We start from the raw sequence: 6,088 nt of genomic DNA, 5'->3' as shown, positions 1-6,088 counted from the left end.
AAATAAATTTTTCTTATATTGGTGCATAATTTCCGGCCATTTTTCTAGTTTATAAAATATAATTAATCAATAATGTATTTTCCGGAATTCTTTATGACTTTTTCCCAAAACTCCCACAACTTTTCGATTCGCAAATTGGTGAATACGCTGGATGTGGAAGAGCCTCAAACCGAGCTCTTGAATGAACAGTATTGTCATATTTATGCTGGAAAATCACTTAGTGCTCTCAGTTTGGTCTTTTTTCTCGAATAAGTGCTCTATATCGACGAAATTGTTGATAATAAAGTGCGGCTCTAATTGTCTGATTTCTCGAAAGTGGAATAACACCCGATTGATCCCACTATACGAATAACACCTTCTTTGGATGAGGATCTTTTTTGGCACAAGCGTTCCCTGCTTGTATTCACTCAGCTATTCTTTTCTTCGCTGAAATTCACACCTAAACACCATTTCTCATCGTCGGTGGCTATGTGAGACAAAAACGACTGGTGCTATTATCGTGCCGAATGATGGCGAGCAAGCAAGGAAGCAACTCGCTGATTTTTGTTATTCTTGTTCAAAATATATGGCGTCCCATCCCCATCCCCATCATTGCCCATGGATGTCAGATGTCGAGCGATGGGTCGAGGAGTGATCGCAACTCATATTGGCGAGTTTCTTATTGTTTGACCACGTTTATCATGGATTATTGCATGCAATGGCCTTCATTCAAGTGTGGTTATAGTCCGGTGTATGATACATCGTTTAAGCCAGAACTTTTCTCTACGAAAAGTGAAAACCATCTGTTGTTGTTCTTTCGGCGATAGCAGCTTCACCATAAACGGCATTCATGTTCTTGGCAGCCTCAGCTACTTCTGCGCCATGATTAAACTCGAATAAAAGAAGATGACGTAAATGTTCCTTCTTATGAACTTAACGCTCCATAGTTTTGAATCCAGAAATGAAAATGCTTATCTTTTATTCCAAAACTTTGTGAAGCTTCACGAATAAAATGCATGAAAACAATATATTTATTCACTGTTATTTCTTCGGTTGTGTGTGTCGTTTTTTCGGCTTATTTTATAATGAACAAAATTCAAATTTTATTTTTTAATGCCGAATAGTGAGTTTTTTTTTCTCATATACCGATATTTCGAGGACCAGTTGTCCTCTACCTCAGTGTTTCTTCAATTAAACTCCCTTTCACAAAAAAAATGGCCGGAAATTCAGCACGACCTAACAAAAAATGTATATGCAATACATATAGTAAGTATGGCCAGTAAATCTTAAAAACAGATATGTGTATATAACAATAATAATAGAAATCGATATTTAATGTCACTACTCTTTGCCTTTGCCGCGACGGTCCCCAAAACTCTTTTATAGTAGTTCTATACATGGTCAGCGAAATAAAGGGGGCCGTTCATGGTGACTGTTCTTCATACCATTACAGATAGCGGATGCTTGAAGGTTTTCTTAATGCAGGAATCATCAAACTTCTCTCCTGTATACACTGGCTATTGAATTGATTATTGAGTAAAAAGTTACAATTAATGCTTTTAAATTGAAGGATTCTGGAGGAATATCGATATTTACTATTTTCCAATATTCTATGCCGGATTTTCTATATTCAATTAACCGAGTTTTTTACCAGGGGCTTGCATTAAAATAGTTAAGTTCAAAATTTCCACTCAAGCATCACGGACCAATTTATTGAGCTGCTGCAAAGGGGCCCTGCAGTTCCTAGGCGTGGTCACCGATGAATTGTCCTCTATTTTTTGGAGATCTGGACCACTACAGAAAGTGCAATTACCTGAAGCACAACAAAGACTGACATTTCCCACATTTCTGATGTAGCAGGATTCACGTTAATGGATCTAATGCTAGTTGCTGTAAGTGGAGTACGTCAACACCCAAAACTCTGATGTCTGATGTCCTGTGAGAAATTGTTCTAGGAGAGAGGAAGTTGACCTTGACGCATATAAACACATAAACAATGAGAATATGATGAACTTTATGACATGGTTTTTGGAAATTTTCACCATTTTACAAAAGGGCCACAGGGAGCGTAACATTACCAGTTAAAATTTGTCACTCAGCGGAACGTGATATTACCAATCGATTTATGTTGAAAAGTACCGAAAAGTGAGAAAAAGTGCTGAGGTACTGACCAATTTCAGAAGGTACTAAATTTGATACATTTCGTGACAGAGGTATTCTTGCTTTTGACAAAATAAACTTTACAGTGTTTGTCTAGTTCCTGTCTTGTCCAGCATGATTTGCCACCTGTCTTTATGGGAATCTTGTACCCAGTTTTTGATTACAGGATTAGCCAGTGCTAATGACATTGTCACTGCTGGATCCGGTCCCGGCAGAGAAGAAACTTAACTCTCTTTTAATATGGGATTCGAAATTTAATTGCCTACTATACCATAGTGACCGGGTATCCAGAGTAGTCTCACCGTATTGAATCTAGAAATGCAGTTCAAACGGTTCATACATTCCCGAACGATTTTTGAAGTGATGATTAAAAGGTTGCCCAACGCCGCCAGTGCAGCTTGACTACCGGTAGATTCTAGCTCTAGAACCCTTTTATTTTTCTGAGGCATTAGTATAGATAACATCGTTCGTCGCAGTTTTCTCTACGTTTGAGGATAACTTCAAATCTTTTGTCAAACATATATAGAGATCCGATGATCAGAAGGCAATGAAAAGACCTAGTTATTTCCGCTTTCTTTATTCGCCTTCATAATACCTTCGATACCAGAGTCTTCATCGGTACTATCACTTGTTCATTGTTTGTAACAGAAATTGTGTCACCAATAGGTCACCCACCATCACTTACTGTAATATTTAGTGATAACAAATTCTTAGTTCGGCTGATTTGTTTCCTGACAAACAAATTAGTCAAAAATTCCGACAAATGATAACAGTCAACTCTCAACGAGCGTGCACCAAGGAAAATCGAATGAGCGGCGGCGTCCGAGGCATTACCAACCAATTCATTCGACAAGTCGGCCTAATTTTTGATCGGGCCAACTGCACAGTTAGCTGTGCTGTACCACTAGATGGCTTGGCCCTGTTTGGCAAGTAAAAAAACCAGAAAGGAAATTCAGACCGGGACAGCGACATGGCGCTCACGATACTCGTTCTTCTTCTTTCTAAAACCCAATTCCCCAGCCCTGTAACGCGGCAAAGAAGAGCCACAATGACAAATTTCTCTTACGTGGCCGAAGCTTGGAGACTCAAATTTGAAATTGGAATGTCAAAACCTCGAAAGCAGTCCAGAAAATTGTATCAACGTAACAGCTTGTCTAGAAAAATTCCCAGATATTTCACTTTTCGGAGAGTTGGAGGATTCTACCGCCTCTGGAAGGCAAAGATGATTCAATTCCTCCTTTTTGTAAATAATAAACATCAAATTAACGTCGTGTCGTATACCACATCGTTCCGTTTAACACTCGCCTTCCGATAGTACCAAATATTCGTTGGCCCAACAATCCAATTGGATCAGGGGCTTGAAGTGTGTTAGAGCACTTCATTCAAGACCGTAACGGCACACTACAGGATTACAGTTACCCTATAGGAGACAATGTGATCAGCATTGCGCTCGCCCGAGGTTATTACCCTGATTTGAAGCAGGTATTCATTCATAGCTGATTCGACTGGTATCCAACGTCAAATCACGATACAAAACCCACTGCTACCAATGAGACCTGAACCGCGACCTCCCGTATGACAGCCTTGTGCTCTAATCCGTCGACACTATAGAATAGATAAAATGATTTGCTCTGCATTTATTACATTCATAGTGGAAAGTGTATGGCAGCGTCAGCTATCAGTGAAGAATATATGAACTCTTAATGCAAGATAAAAAAATTAACAAAAGATCACCGAAGGATATAAGATAATAGATGGTACAATATTTTCACATGTAAAAAACGAACAGTTATCTTTGCTTGGCAATAATTAAAAGTTTATTTCTCACACACAAAATCGAAATCATCTTTTCGCCACCGATAGCGACATCAGCATTCGTTAGTCGTCGCGGCTGCTTGTACGGGATAATATTACGTAGACCAACAGCATACGCATATCAAGCAGCAGACATTCAGTCCAATCTATAACATTACAAATCAACTACATAAAGCCAAGATTTTGCACCCCCGTATTCACATGCATCCGAAATCAGTTTCTAGCCCACAGTCAATCCAAAGCCAGGCCGAATCATGTAACGATCACTTGCAAAAATATATAGAGCCAATGTTACATTTGGTTACATACAAACAGTATCAAGACGCGTTGGAATGGTCTTCTTAACAAAGTCAGATCCAAACCAGGAGTGGTTGTGGTTGAGGATCACATGAATATTAGGCTGATAGCTTACCGCCTGCATCTTAGACACTAGTGAACCGAGGAAATCCTAGGAGACAGCTCTGCATCAATTCATAACATGCTTTCGATAACACCTCCTTTAAATCGACAATATTAGCCGCCAGGAAACACGGCGTGGAAAGTACTATTGGCTACTACAATCGTCTCGAAAAAGTAGACTGGTTCAAGCAAACCTCTATGGTGAGACCATGTACGCTGTCACAGAGAACTACTAAACTTACACAACAGAGATAAACTAATAACTGTATACTCATCATGAGAAAATTCCTGCACTCTCTATAAGCTCTGAACTAAGTGGAAGGGCGAAAGGATTAAATCCTACGATATACCACAATAAAACCAGCGTTTTCGCCTACACCAGAAAAATAAGCTGGTCGAATTCTAACTTCTTCCTACTTTTGAAAAACGGTTTAGTTATCAAACAAGTCGGAAGCTGGATGCTTCAGGTGTGAAAAGTTTTGTGTATTTCTTTTATAAAACCATTTGAGTGTGCATTTCTCCTATTAGTACCTAGCACGTAATATATGCATATATTATGTTAGAATATCCACTTTCGCGTGTAGTTGACATTCAAAGTTTTGAATTTGCACAGAGGCGACAACTTTTACCTATTATTACTTGTGGTTCTAGGATAAACTTAAGGTGGGTTTTGCAGTCAATTACTAAAAATTATAGTAATATATTGTTATTGACTTTATTTGAACATATATCGGCTTAGAGGGTATTTCGGAGCCTAAGCACCATATAGGGGCAGCATTTTCTGTTTTTCTCCCGATTTTTTGGGTGGATATTTTCTGAAAACGGGTCCCACCTTTACACCAAATTGGTGTCAATCGCTATAACCGTCTCAGAGAAAAATGTGTGTGACAGACAGACAGTGAAGATTTTATTTTACACATAGTTTTGCCGGGACGCGTGTTATGGGTGCTTGTTTGTAGCATATAAATTCCAACTAAATTAATATGCGGGTACCTGCGGCATAAAGACAAAGAAAAGTTATCCACGAAACTACAAAACCAACTCTATAAATGGACAGGAGTTTCAAAGATTTTGATAGCACGTTCTTTCACAAAGGTAAACTGTCTTTCGGTTATTTTCGGAGATGAACGGTTTTATTCTGGTTAAGCGACTGCGAAACTTTGCTACCCACAATGTTCTGCTTATGCTCTAAAAGTGAACCTGCCTGCATATCACGACTTCTTCCGTGCTCGTGACGTTTTTGAACCGACTTATGTCCAAATTAGTTGAACCGTTACCAATTCAAATTTTCAGTCATTTTTTCCTTCAGCAAAACATGCTATTAGCAAATGTTAAATTCGTTTCGGTTTCTATTGAAAGATGCGAAAAAAGTGCTGAGATATTGATAAATTTCAAGAGGTTAAATTTCGTGCTTTTGGTACTAAAAAGACAACACTGATCCTCACCCGTACATTAGGTAACCCATATACCACAGCTTATTGAGCCAGATTTTATCCACAACCCGATAGTGGTGATCTCGCTTTATATAGGCTACGGAATCGTCCATACTCCTATAGGAGGCCAAAAATTCTTCGGTTCTTCCCTCGAAAACGGCTAAGAATTCGAATTTTTCTTGCTAAGAACCCAAGTCTCCCAAGAATACGTGAAGAATGACAAGATCATCTTGCTTAGTTAGAGCTTAGTTGGCTGCCAACCATTGTGCGTGGAGTTCTTTGTCGTGCTTATTATCGGTTGT

The sequence above is a fragment of the Hermetia illucens genome, chromosome 1 (genome assembly GCF_905115235.1).
Source record: "Hermetia illucens chromosome 1, iHerIll2.2.curated.20191125, whole genome shotgun sequence".
Taxonomy (NCBI): Eukaryota; Metazoa; Arthropoda; class Insecta; order Diptera; family Stratiomyidae; genus Hermetia; species Hermetia illucens.
Note: the sequence above shows the minus strand (reverse complement) of the source record.